Source organism: Protopterus annectens, chromosome 15.part0, assembly GCF_019279795.1.
Source record: "Protopterus annectens isolate FY-2018-M chromosome 15.part0, PAN1.0, whole genome shotgun sequence".
NCBI classification, from domain to species: Eukaryota; Metazoa; Chordata; order Ceratodontiformes; family Protopteridae; genus Protopterus; species Protopterus annectens.
Window position 1 is genome coordinate 807,363,588 of NC_056749.1, and position 16,026 is coordinate 807,379,613.

The window sequence follows — 16,026 nt, forward strand, 5'->3', positions numbered from 1 at the left end:
CAAGAGCAGATGAGTTAAGGCTATGAGCTGTTAATGAACTGCATCTTGTACTGCAGCATTTGATTCCCTTAGCTTTTTTTTGTCTAGTATGTAGGGCTTAGCAAAACACTTCACCAGACAGCCTTCTTGGCTTACCTCTGAAAAGAGACACCTGTGTCCAGTTGGCTTTCTCAAACTGTATTACGTATTTGTCTTTTGAATTCCTGCACCCTTTGGATAGCTTTAGTGCTTCAGTTTATGCTACTTTATGAATTGTAACACATCTCTTATAGGTTAATGGATTTCCAGATGCATTTTTAATAGTTTTGAATTTCAAATGAAAAGAATTTTATTGTTGTTTACACCAAGTCTATTTTCAATGTGAGTGTTTTGTTTTGTTCATCAAATGACTTTCATTATTTCTGCTTCAAAGTTGTTAATAAAAGGTTTAACTTAAATCCAACTTTCTGATCACTGTGAAACTAAAACAGCAAAAGATAATGTATACTGATGGGTATGAACACTATTTCTATGATTATTGAGAAGAAACAGCCAATTAATGGAATATTGATATGACTGAGGGGTCCAGTCCCTTTCCTAGGGCCCCATCTGACCATGATCTGAGGTAAGTACTAGACTAGCTGCCCATTGTGGGCTATTTTAAGTCTAGCCTTTTCCCACTTTTGTGCTCAAAATAACCAAGCAAATGTGGTTATAGATTGGTCTTACCCATCCTTTGGTTGATAATTGTATATTACCCCAAATGAGAATAACTGGCGTCATACCATAGATAATTTGAGAAGACCCACGCATGATATAAAGCATTAAGAGCTGCCTCTGTCCATTAGTATTACAGGGGCCAGTCCTGGGGTACATATTCTGTTTCCAATCCATAGATCTAAGTTGTGCTTGAATATGGACAGGGATTAACCTTGTTTTTTGTGGATGGACAGTCAATACCACAGCATCGGTATTCTCTTCAAGATATACCTGCCCCTCCAAACTGTTGTATCAAAAAAGGCTTAGATCCCTAGACTGAGCATTTCTGATGTGGTTAAATGTTCACCACTGGTGCTGCTACAGGCAATTGTATTCCATTTAGCTTTTATATTTACATGGACCAGTATGTCATTAGATCTTTCCCTGCACTGTACCAAGGTGCTTTTACTTCCCCTTTTAGCATTTATGTCAGCCATGACCTGGTTTTGTATTTTAGTTCACTCTGGCTAATTTGGCATCCCTTTGAAAAAGAATATTTCACATGCATCCTAAGTGCATCCACGAGGATGCGGTTTTCTTCAGGAGAGAAGTTGTCTCCCTTTTGCCTTGCTCCCTGAAGTTGCAACATTTTTTCCCTAAAAATAAACATTTGCAATTAATTACAGATTCCTTCCCAGTATGAGTACAGTAATTTCTGTTGTATGCATTTCACTGATTAATTGAAGAATAGCAAAATCAAGGCAAGTGTTACTTATGTGTATGAGAGTTTTACTAATTTTCTCTGCTGTAATGATTTTTCCTGCTTCCTTGTCTATTGATCTCTGTACTATACATGTGTCATCTGTTATATGTAAGACTGTGAACTGTGAAATTTAGGCATTTAAAGTAACTGAAACTAAATGAGAAATAATTCCTCTGTAATGTATTCTCTCATTTGCAGTAAAGTAGCCTGCACTTTGGTCCTGAATATTTCCATTTCCAGATACCACTGTCTGTAGTAATCAACTGTATATATATTAAAGTAATAAACACAACACTAAACATGACACTGCATCAAAAACTGCTACACAAACTCTCTGGCTTAGAGCAAAACAAGTCACCACTGTTGTGGTTGCCTTCAGGCAGTAAGATGGCAAAATGATACACAAAGAGATGGCTGGACTATTTAAGAGAAGATCTGCAACAGTCAGGCATAGCCATCGAAGTAGGTAAGGGAATGGCAGTGAATATCTGCAACAGTCAGGCATAGCCATCCAAGAAGGTAAGGAATGGCAGTGAAGATCTGCAACAGTCAGGCATAGCCATCGAAGTAGGTAAGGGAATGGCAGTGAATATCTGCAACAGTCAGGCATAGCCATCGAAGAAGGTAAGGGAATGGCAGTGAATATCTGCAACAGTCAGGCATAGCCATCGAAGAAGGTAAGGGAATGGCAGTGAATATCTGCAACAGTCAGGCATAGCCATCGGGAAGTCGAAGGGAATGGCAGTGAATATCTGCAACAGTCAGGCATAGCCATCGAAGAAGGTAAGGGAATGGCAGTGAATATCTGCAACAGTCAGGCATAGCCATCGAAGAAGGTAAGGGAATGGCAGTGAATATCTGCAACAGTCAGGCATAGCCATCGAAGAAGGTAAGGGAATGGCAGTGAATATCTGCAACAGTCAGGCATAGCTATCGAAGAAGGTAAGGGAATGGCAGTGAATCAAGAAAAATGGAAACAGTTGATGCAAAACCTCAGCCTGATGTAGAAAATGAGGGGAAAAAAGAACATTGATAACATATCCCTTTTTTGGTGCATACTGGTGTACCCTTGGGCTCTGTCTACCTCCCACTTACTCTTTACTATTTTTAACCACTTACCCCAAAAACTATACTCATCTTAATGGCATATTTCTTTTTATACATCTTGAAATAGTTATGCTATACTCCTGATTATTGACACTGTATAACACTGTATTGCTACTTAATGCCTTGTAATAATCCTGTAACATTGCTGTTTAATGCTAATTTATAATGAAAATTGTATAATATGTTGGAGTTTTTCTCCCCAGGCCTCCGCTGAAAAAGGGCTTTTCAGCTCAGTCAGACAATCCCGGTCAAAAAATGTAAAATAAAATAAATAAATAAATACATTTATCAATGACCACCATATTGCAGAGAAACAAACAGCCTTAATTTAGTGTGCAGCTGATTCTACTCTCTGCACCTACAACAACTAACACAAAATTCCCTCTACCACAGAGACATGGCTAACTAATGTTCAACTCTTACTAAACTCCAATAAAACTAAATGAATTCTGTTCTTTGTAAATCAGATTAAACTCTTAGGAGTCATCATAGACAATGACATGAAATTTAACCTCCACATAAAACAAGCAGCTAATAAAACTTACAAAAAATTAAGTAATTTTTTAACATGTTAAACCTCACATGACTGACTATGCTAGCAACGATGCTGCCTTTAGCCTCCTTCTTCTAAACCTCCTTTACTGTGTTCCAGTACTAGTTAACCTACTGTTCCAGTACTAGTTAACCTAGATATGGGGAGATTCCTCAAGAGTGGAGACAGCGCTTATTAAACCTGTCTTTAAGGGAAAGGGGAGTAGTACAAAGCCAGAGTCATACAGACCCTTAAGTCTACTTTCATGTTGTGTAAAAATAATGGTGAAGCTAATATTGGATAAGTTATTGTTAGAACTGGATAGGGTGGGACTTGAAACCATATATCAGCATGCATATGTTGAAAATAGATCTATTACCACCTGTAACATGATGTTCTGTAACAATATAATAACAGCTATGAATTAAAAATCGTGCTGTGATGTAATTTATATAGATTTAACTTCAGCATTTGACAGGTTCATACACATAACACTGATCAATAAATTAGTATAACTAGGTACTGATGTACTCTTGATAAGATGGATAGCTGCAAGACTTACAAATAGGACATGGCAAGTATCACACAGCAACTGGACAGGCAGAATCCTTGTTTACAGTCAGGGTGTCCCACAGGGCTCTGTCCTAGGTCCTTACTTGTTTAGATTGTATCTTTTAGACCTAACTTTTTCATCTGAAGTGTTCTACAGTCTATATACAGATTACCTGAAATTGGGTAAACTGATTACTTGTGTTACAGATAATGTCTGCAAAATAACTTGACTAAATCGATCATTTGGGCACAGGAGAATAATATGCTGATAAATACATCAAAAACGAAGCATTTGAGATTTGGGAGACATACATTGAGAGGTGAATATTTAATACAGCATACATTGATTGAAACTGTAGGCTCATGTAAGGACCTGGGTAGATTCATCTATGTGTTTTTCTAATCATATCAACCAATTGATTAATGATAGTTATAGAACTATAGGTTGTATAAAAAGATGTATAAAATCTAGGGAATCAAAAATAATGAAGTCATTATTTGTTAGTTACATTAGAACCAAACTTGAGTATGGAATAACAATATGGAAACCCTATAAGAAAACAAGCATGAATAAACTGGAAAGAGTACAGCGGAAATATACTAAGAGTATCCATGGATGTGAAAATTTAAGTTATTATGAAAGACTAAAATATTTGAACTTGTACAGTGTCTCTTGCAGATATATAAGAGGAGATCTTATTCAGGTATATAGGGCATTTAGAGATAACAACCTCTGGGAATGTTTGGGGTTAACAAAAAGTACTAGAGAATCATCAGATAACCTATGTAGGAGATTCTATAGGAATGAGAAGTGTACTAAATGGTTCTCTGACAAAGTAGCTGATGCATGGAACAGACTACCAAATTACATTAAAGCAAGTACTAGTTTAGATGTTTTTAAGAACAGCCTGGACACTTATTATGGGAACAAGTGTTTTGGTATATTGGCAGGCTAGAAGGGCATTAATGCCCATGCTTGAAACATTTGTATGTATGTATGTATGTATGTATGTAAAAAAACACACAGATAATTATGCTTGAAAAATGCTTTAACAAAGTAGTCAAATTCACAGGTAACATGGCCTACAGAATCCATTCCTGTTCCTCCATTTAATGTGTAAACTGGATCCAAATTCACAGGTAACATGGCCTACAGAATCCATTCCTGCTGCTCCATTTAATGCGTAAACTAGATCCAAATTCACTGGTAACATGGCATACAGAATCCATTATTGCGCCTCCATTTAATCTGTAACTTGCTCCTCCATTTAATGTGTAAACTGGATCCAAATTCACTGGTAACATGGCATACAGAATCCATTACTGCTCCTCCATTTAATGTGTAAACTGGATCCAAACTCACTGGTAACATGGCATACAGAATGCATTACTGTTCCTCCATTTAATGTGTAAACTGGAAGCAAATTCACTGGTAACATGGCATACAGAATCCATTACTGCTCCTACATTTAATGTGTAAACTGGATCCAAATTCGCTAATATGTTCTACAGAATCCATTACTGCTCTTCTGTTTAATATGCAGACTGCATAGAACTCCCCCACTTCCTAAACTTGACACAGGTAGCCACACCCACACCTTAATATACCATCTTGAAAAATGTCCATCTCTCAGTAATGTCTTTCAACTCTAACTCTCCACAATAAATACTTCACTCTTTAGACAAACTAATCTTGCTGTCAACTAAGTCCAATAACACTGTAAGTGATTCTCTGTATTCATCACATGTTGGCAACGCATGTAATGCAATTCTCTATGCAGTAAAACAACTCACAGTCGTAAAGCTGTCAAATATCACTGGAAACAACACTTTAAAGGCTCATGACAATGCTCTTAGCTAAACATGCGTAATGGTTTTATTACACTTTTTTTCTCTGCTTACTTTGCTACACACACTTACAATGTGACTGTCCTTATTCATCTTCCACATATTCCATTATCTAAAGTGTTAAAGCTTTGTGTAAATGTTGAAAGCTTTCAAACCATACTATAACTATTGACAACCCAGTTTGAGGTTATGTATTATATGCATTCTATTTCCCTCATTGCATATGTAATATTGCATAGTGTACTTTTTATGCTGTATTTTTACTGTGATATTACATATGTATGTTGTACATTTCACATGTTCTGTGATCTTACATATGTTTTGTTTTATATTTCTGATACTGTAATTTGTATATCTGGAGCTTTTCTCTCTATGCCTCCTGTGTGTAAATAAGCACATTAATAAATTAGTTATGTTGCACTAGTAAGTATCATTGCAACACCTTTCCGTAATAAATATAAAATGATATTGATAATATATTGGAGATTTCCAGAACTTTTTTCATCTTCTGCAAATGTTACATTTAGGGGTATCACACCCCTCATAGGGGATGGCAGAGAGGAAGGAAATCACAGACCTACATGTTGTTCATTAGGTTTGTGTTCATGCAAACTGACATGCTTTAGGCCCTAATCTCAATGCCATATTTTTCCAGGTCTGCCTAATGCTGAAAATACATTTAAAATGTCATATAAGTAGTAGCAACACATATTAAAAAGTATACATTAATGGCAATAATTAATTTGAGGTTATACTGGACACTTGAAAGTTTTTTAGAAGCACAACAACACTTGCAACACTCTGGACTTAGTAAAGCTGACTATTTGCTAATATTGTCATAGAGGCAAACTTTTCACAATGCGGAGATAAACACTTTAGTCACCCTCCTCCCAGTAAAGGTATACCTGAATATGCCAACTACAGAAGTCCAGTACTGCCTGTAGCAATTTATTTTTAGTCACAAGACATTTCCTCATTTTACAACAGGCATAGCTAACATTTTTTTGTTTGTTTTTTTGCAGGATGGATACTTTAATTACTTAATAGCCAGAATTTAAACATGTTGTTTCCTATGGGACATTATACAGAACATTCTTTACATTTGCAGTGTTAGCTGTTTTACTTGTTAATACAAAACTATAGAGGACAGGATAAAAGGCAGGGTAATGGGGTAGGATTTTAGACAACAGAAAGTGTACAGCTGATTTTCCTGACTAAAGCTATAGTGGGAAATATTAAATATAGCAGTTCTGTAAGCATAATGCAAACACACACACACACACACACACACACACACACACACACACACACATATATATTTATACACACACACACACACACACACACACACACACATATATATTTATATACACACACACACACACACACACACACACACACACACACACACACACACACACACACACACACACACACACACACAACAACAACAACTCAGATTCAGGTTCAGTAATCCCTTCTTTTTTCTATTATTTCCTCTCAATGAGACAGCTGCAGATAAGGTTAACCATAAAGAAACATAGAATCGGTAGTGGTAGGACAGGCTGATTAAGAGCGAAATAAAAACCAACAAGTAAAATAATAATAAATTGAATAGTTATTTAACAATAGATTGCAGCCTATATAGTAATTGGGTAGCAAAATAGAGTCAGCGGGGTTATGTTATTTCCCTTCAAAAATTCATATAGTAGTCAGTCATTGTAAAGACAGTTCTGTATTACAAAGATGAATACTTCTGAAGTACTAAAATACCTGAATCTGAAACAGTGCTGCTCACTAAATACTGTTAAAGTAATTAATTTCAGTCATCTGTGTAGATACTGATGGATTTAACATTCCTGAATAAAAAATATCGCTCTGATGTTTTGCACATTCTAATAAAAGCATTTGGTATTTAACACTTATGAGTCCTGTTATGTCCATCTCTCTGTCCTCCATTTTCTTTTTTTTTTTTGTTCTATTTTCTGCAGGTTCAGTTATGCATGCGGACCTCAACCACAGTCAATGTAGGTGGAGGAAAGCTCACCGTCAGTCATTGCCTGCCCAGGGAGTGCCTCACGGTGGCAGCAGTGGCTCCATTCCTGTGGCACCCTAAAACATGTCAGCATGGAGAGCCAACACACTAAGCTTCAGGGCCTGGTAGAAGTTACATTTCAGAGTGCAGAGAGGAGGTAGTAGGGTCCATGTCAACGTATCCTCCAGTGGATGAAAGAGTAACTGTCCCTCTCTGCTCTCACTGTTCACCACTGGGGTCACACTGCCCAGGGCCCATCAAGGCAAGGATATCTTCCTGACTGGAATGATACCATGTGCAAAGCCTCATCACCATCTTGCTTATGCCTGTCCACCATCTATGTATCTTGTCTCCCCCTCTAATCTTCGGCCCAATACACTTTTCCTTCCTCTCATATTCATCTTTTATGTTTATGTCATAAAATATTCCATGACTCAACTCCCTCTTTTATACAGTCTGCACATCTTCCTTCCCTAACTTTTCTTACAAAAAAACATTTAGAAAAATGGGGTCTGTTCCCACTTAATTCAGTACAACCTTCTTAATGTCCCCATGTGTGTTACCCTTGTCTGCTTTCTCCCCCTTTAATGACAAACTTATAGAATCCAGAACAGAGCGCCAGTATAAGGACATCTTCAAAGTGAATTCAGCTTTTAAAAGGTTTTCATCTGCTGAGCTATAACCAACGCAAATATTCATGAATGATCTCAACAGAACCATGCATTTCTGTACATGCTACCAGCTTTTGAAACTGGACAGTATAATTTGTGAATTTATGTACGTATGAGGCAGGTTCACAACAGCTGTGACATTTCCATATGTAACTAAACTTTTTTCATATCAGTTTATGCAGATTCAGATCTGTGAGGCTATACTCGACATTTAGTCAAAGCCTGAGTACTTCTAAAACTAGAGCTGCTTGCCTGCACTTTTCTCATTTACACAGCAGCACTATTGGCAATCCATATATTGTCTCTTACAATATGGACCACTTATAGGCATGCTTCCTGTTGTTCTTTCTACATATAGAAAACATACTTTTATTGTATATATATATATATATATATATATATATATATATATATATATATGGCTCTGTTAAAAACAATATATATAGGTACATCACCCCAGGTGAAGCTAACTATGCATGTATTCTCTGTCTTTCCTCTGAATTTCTCTCTGCTTTTTTCATTCACACTCTCTCTCTCTTTCTCACCTTCTGGTTCTAGCCATTCTTGCTACCACCTCTGTGCATGGCTTTGCTCCATATACAATTTTTATCACTATGTCTTCCCCATCTATTACCCTGCTCTGGCAACCTCCTGGCCTGAGCTATGTATCCTCTCGCATCCCTTACCTCTTATATTTCTCTTTCTCTTTCTCTAACAACTCTGTCACATCATCTGACTATACTTTATTACAATCTTTTGTTCTTTTAAAGTACTCAACACTTATCCAATTAATTATTACCTTATAAACCATGAATCGATCACTTTCCCCTATGGCCCTCTTCTCATTTCTTTTGTATCTCTGTAACGGACATACTATAATGTTAAGACTGCACTATTATACCTTTTGTACATTAAAGATTGTACTGTATTGCTTTCTCACAAGTTTCATTGTAACTGCAATTCTTACATTTTTATTCTTTATATATTTTGTTTAATTGTTTTTAAAAATGTTGCAATATAGAACTTTTCTCCCTGGGCCTCTGTTGACAAGGGGCTCTTTTTGGCCCAATCAGACTTTCCCGGTAAACAAATAGCAAATAAATAAATAATACAGTTTGCCATTTTAATTTGCTCTGGGAGGGATACTTGCACATGAGTGGAGCCTTCCAGATTTCATCACCCTGAAGGGAACACTATAGGGAAAACCAGAACAACTAAGTAAAGGTGGGTTTCCTCCAGTTCCTAGAAAGAGATCTATTCAAATGTCTTGTCCACGAGTAAAAATCCTGGAATTATCTGTGGTTTGATATGATCTTGTGGCTCAGCATTCATAAAATACTCAATCATATGCAGATGACAGTGATTTCTGCTGAAGTTACTAATGTCTTTGGGCTTGTTGTGTACAAGAGAAACTGTGAGTGCCTGTACATCTACCATCTATCTGTAAGGACTTTCCTTCACAGATTTATTCTTCTACTTGTATTGTCTAGGGTAAAATTGATAGGGCCAGTGTCTAGTTCCAAGGCAAAGGGCTGTACCCTGACTTGGATGCAGGTGTCCACAGTTTGGCTAGTGCCTCAGGAACTGAAGGGGGCAAGTGGAGAAGATGGGACTGAGCAGCCAAACATCTTATCAAAAAAATACACATCCAAGAAAATAGTCCACAAAAACACAATACTGCCCTCATGTAAGGAACCACACAAGGATGAAGTGAATAACAGAATGTATTCTTCTCTTCTGGTACCTCGGCCTTTCGCCTTCAAGGAATAATACAACAATTAAATCACATACTTTTATACCCAAGTACAAAACACCATTAAAGCTTTCAATAATTCAGTAATTAAATAACTAATTAATTAAACTGTTAATGAATAAATTAACCAATTAGAACTATAATGAATTAAAGAAACCCACAGAAGTGTGCTGTTGAGAGCAAGACAAATATACATTTTTACCAAATATATCCTAGATCTATATCAACTTTACAAAGTAATATTACTATCCAAATTCATGCCCTGAAGAAACAGCCTATGAAAATTAATAATCATCCTACATTCAAGTCTGCTGAGTTCCCTTTTGAAATTACCTATATAAGCTGAAGGTCATGTTAAAATGCTAAAAAACAGACTACTGGGTGATCCATCATGTTTGGACACAAAATGGGCAGCTACCAGACTCTCCAATCTATGCCGTCTAATGTCACCCAAGTGCTCCAAAATCTGCACCTTGGCCTTCCTAGTAGTTTGACCAATATACCAGCACATGCAACTACAACCACAACCAATAATGTGAATTACACCCCAAGAATTGCAGTTATACAATTCCTTTGCTAAATACACTTTCCCGTTGATTTTGCATCCATTCAAATTCCTAACACGATTACATACTGAACAGTTCCCACATTGATATGTACCCACTTTGCCTCTTGTTGTAACTTTAGAAGTGTTTTATTAAGTAACTCCTTAAGGTTACTGTATCTGCCATAAGAAAACATTATATGCTTGGGGAAAAGAAAGCCAACAAAAACATCCTCACAAACAATATTCCACATTTGTTTAACAATCTTCTCCAATATAAATATAATAGAAAATTTGGAATATGTTATGACAAAAAACAGCTTTTCAAGATTTTCAAAATGTTCAAGTTTCCATATGACCAACCTTACAGTGGCCACATGCTTGCACCCTACGCCTAGCCCTATGTAAAATGCTATCCGCATATCCTGGAATGCACAATCGTTTGTGGACCTCATCCAAATATTTATCCCTAAGTTCTACTTCAGAAGTGTTATTCAAAATTCTTCTGAATTCCTCATATGGCAAGGACTCTGTTAAATGGAGAGGGTGCATACTGTCCACATATAAAAAGCTATTGACAGCTGTTGGCTTCCAAAAAGGTTTATGCTGAACTCTTGAGTTGCTATTAACATAAAGTTCAACATCTAAGAATGAAATGCTGCCCACCCTAATACTACAAGTAAACTTTAAACCGTGGGGGTTATCATTGAGCAGTTGGATGAACTCCAGAAATTTATTCTGTTCACCCTTACAAATGAAAATCAAGTTGTCAATATATCTTTTATAATATATCACATTATTCACAAAATATTCATTCAACATCATGAACTGCCTCTCAAAATACCCATATATATTATGGCATATGAGGGGGCAAAGGCAGCCCCCATAGCTGTACCCTTCTTTTTCAAATAAAAACCATCCTTCCATTTAAAGTAACTGTGAGTTAAGCAGAACTCTAGAAGGACTAACAAAAAGGTTGACCTATGTCCCTCTCCCAGGACTCTGGCTACAACTTTCATGCCCCACCTTTTTTCTATATTGGTATACAGAGCACCCACGTTCACCGTCGCTCCAAAATAGTCCTGTTTCCACTCTAAATTACATAAATCCATACAAACCTCACTGGTGTTCTTAACATGGGATGGTACCATGGTCAAATATTTCTTAAGATGCAAATCCAAAAAGAGATTGACATGTTCTAAAAAGGAAGCTATTCCAGAAATAATAAGTCTTCCTGGAGATTTTCTAAGTTCTTATGAAATTTGGTGATGGCATACAAGTAAGGATCCCTGGGCTCTTTCATAATTAACCTTCTAACATCCTTAGATTTCAAAAAAACCAACCTCTCTCCACATTCCAAAATCTCACACAATTCTTGAGTATAAGTCTTAACAGGATTATTGGGTAATTTACTATAATAATTTTCTTCAAACAAAATCTGATGAACCATTTCATCATACTGTACTCTGCCCATCACAACCCAATTGTCCCCCTTATCAGCAGATTTGAAAACATCCCTGTCCAATTAGAATGTAACCACTGAAATGCTAACCATTCATCTTTACTAAGATTGTAAGAATCAAATTGTCTTAAGAAAAGACAAAACTTCCACTCAACCATGTGACCCACTGTGTTCTCAAAAATATTAATGGTATTATTATGCCTGGGAGGCATAAACATGTTGTCAGAATGTAAATTGGGTAAAGCTAAGGGCCCATAACCAGTACAACCCCCCCCCCCCGTTTTCATTAAAGTCAGCAATGGCATCAGCACCTTCTCCATCACATAAGCAAACATCATCCTCGATACATTGAAAAAACATCACTTTTTCATATATGCTTAAATTCAGCAAATCATCATCATCACCCCTTCCCACATTATACTTATTCATTTGTGAGCGGTTTCACTCATAAAAAAAAAGTTTCAAGTTTAATTTACGGCAGAACCTCTTATCATCCCATATGATGTCAGCAAAAGATGGCACTCTAGTGGGAATAAACTTAGCATATGTGGAAATATTTATGGTGAACAAATTAATTATTGTCAACTCCTGATTCACATTATTGCATTTAGAACAGATTTTATTGTTGTATTATTCCTTGAAGGTGAAAGGCCGAGGTACCAGAAGAGTTTTTGTAAACTCATCATATTATACTGGGGGGGGTGCAGCTAGGCACCCTGCACATCTAATAATATGGAACACCTCTAAAAATTTGCTCAGAAATTTTCAGCCACCACTGTAACTCACAATTCAGCTCAACCCAAAAAATAACAAACTACTACTTTTTTTCCACAAATCCCTCTCTCATGAAAAAACAAAATTTAAAGTCCTCTGTCTTGATAATACAACTACAACCATTGAAGCCTCTTCTCTGAGCAAATTATTAGGGGTGTTAGTGGATGATAATCTTACATTCAACCTGCATATACAAAATTGCATATGAAAAACTCATCATAAACTAGGGATGCTTTACAGAGTCAAAAACGTTCTCACCAACGCAACTAAAACTACACTTGCCACTGCTTGTCTTCTCCCCAATCTTTTTTTATGGTGCTTCTATCTTTTTTAACTGCCAGGCTTCACAAAAATTAAAACTTGAACAATGTTATAACAAAGGTGGTAAATTTGCAGCACATACCCCTTTCAGAACCCACCACGAAAAGCTTAAACTGGTTAGAACTGCCACATCAACTAACATATACACAACTTCTTACCATCTATAAAAGTATCCACCACCCATCTGCCTGTCCAGCACTAACAAAAAAATCTACACAACTATTTTCCAAGTCAGTCATTGTGATCTAGTGACCAAAAAACTCCTGTCTCTCTACAAACCTAAATTTGCTAGGCATTGTTTGCATCCATACAAGGTTGCTAAGGCCTGGAACTCGATACCTGTATCCATCAGGTCTACACCCTCCCTCCCACCTTCCAAAACCACCCTGAAAGACTTTCTAGTTAAAATCTGGCTCTGTTCTTGCTCAAAATTAGGATAAACTATACCCCTAAATGTGCACAAGTACCTCTTCATTCCTTATACCTCCTTATTCCCCCTTCTCCACTTAGTTTGACTTAGTTTGTCACTGCTGACTAATTCTCTTTCCAGACTTTCTCTCTAAATATACCATAAATCTGTTTTCCCTCACTTCATATTGCAATTCCTATATGTATTAGACTAAGTTGCCTTTAATTTCTCAACAAACTGTCTAAGGTTTTTCTAAATATGAAATGATTGTCATATACCTTGGATCGATTCTTAATCAATGTTTTATATTATGTCTAATTTGTTATAATTATTTAAACTACAGATGCTTTTGTTTTATTTTTGAATATTGTAAAATGATTGTTCTTACAATGTTTTGTAATAATTTGGAGCTTGTCTCCCTGGGCATCTGCTGAAATGGGCTTCTACCCAACTGAATTTTCCCAGTAATCAAATGTCAATGAATAAAAATAGTAGCTGCTGGGTGGTTTCCAGTACAGAGGCAAAATATTAGCAGTAAATGGATTTTGATGGAAAGTGATCCCTTTTTGCAGTGTATGTTTTAACTGGAATCAAGCATATGCAATCTTGCTAATGTACAGGTGCTGGTATTGTAAACTGCACCCATCAGCCACAGAGGGATCGGGACATAAACTCAGCAAAAATGCCCCTAATTACAGCTTTCATAACAGCTACCCTTGACCAGCTATCACTTTGAGATGAAAAGAAATAAGCCATTTAGCTTTCCCCTTCTCAGAGGAAAAATGTGGACAATCAGTCAGAGAAGTTAACGGTTAACAAACAGAGTAGGCATAAAATAAATATCAGAAGCATATTAATGTTGTGTGATTAAAGCACCTAATTTGATAAGGTTGATAACTGCACACTGTGTTTTTTTTCTGTTATAATTACTGCTCTCCTAAGCTAAACCTATGAAAGGGATAGTACAATTTTACTGTAGATATAATTAATTATTAGATATAGCCTTTGCTTTAGAAAGTGTTTACTATTCATGTACTTTGACATATTTATTCTCTGATATTTCTCCTCTAGCTCTCTAGATTATAGAGTTCTCCCAGCTAACTATAGGTGTCCATGAAATGCCATGTGACACTTCCATTCAACCACACTCGGTCCTCTTGAATAACAATCCTGTCACACACCATCCTGATTAGAAAAACCTCACCACACATAATTTAAAGGAAAGGTACATCTATTAAAATAATCTAAGTTTAAAATCGAGCAGTCTCATTCTGCAGCTTTGGCACACACACCTTGCTGTGTTGTTTTTTTCCCTGGGTCCCAGTCTCTCTCTCTTTCACTACTACACCCAATCAGGAGTGAATTATGTTATTGTACAAAAAAACTAAGTTTACAGATAGTGAAGCAAGACTATTACTTTAAAGGGGAAGTTTGTTTTTCCACAAACTATTGTTTGGTTTCTCTTTTTCCTTCATTTATCTCTCAATCAAAGACATAATTTTCCTAGTTTATCTACAGTCTTTATTAAACTGTTTGCTACTTACTGTTCTGCCAGCAGTATGCATTAATTGATTCCAAAAGAAATTGGGCAAGGGATACAGTTCTTTTTCCCCTAGATGTTTGGGAGGCAACTGTCATGTGTTAGAAAAAAAATATCAGGCTTGCTGATTATTTTTTGTCTTGGTGCTATATCTCTTGGTCTTCACTCTACCCGCTCCATTTGCCCTTTGCTTCACCTGGGCTCACTCCACTCTCCTACCCTACCCTACCCTCATTACCACCCACCCCCACTTCAACTGCATTTATACCTTATGTAACTCTTCCCCAGGACCTGCCACACCCAATCAACACTTATTAATCATTCCCTACCCAAACACAGTACCCCTCATTAATCCACAACCCACTCTCTTAGCCTCCACCTCACTCATGCACTGCATTCCCTTCACCCTTCAGTCTCTCAATCATGTCTCACTATAGTGTCTCTGCACTGCTACTCATCTCACTAACTCTCACCCTTCTTATATGCACCACATCATTACACTCCCATGACCTTTTCATACCACTAAAACCCTCCTCATCCACAACTTCCATAGAAATACAAATACAGTCCTTTTCCAATATATCTCCCTCTCTATACAACTCCAGCATTGTATTACTCATCAAATTAAAACATGTACTAGACCCATCCAAACCAACACACACATTAAGTACTAAATTAAAACAACCCTCCTTAACCACCACAAACAAATATACTCATACTTAGCCCAGTGCAGCAATATCCATCTCAACCCTGGCCCTTCCACTACCACCACCTCTTCCAAAATTTCTTCTCCTAAAAATCTTCTATTACTCACTCTTAAACTATGTAACATGTGCAACAAAATCACAGAACTCCATGCATGGCTATCCCAACACTCCCCTGATGTATTAGCTCTCATTGAAACATGGCTTAAGCCACATATTACCGATACTGGACTACTGACACCAGGCTGCAACATAATTAGGGCAGACCAAACTCACAAAAAGGGGGAGGTGTAGCATTAATCTACCCAAATACTCTCACCCTACTCCCATATC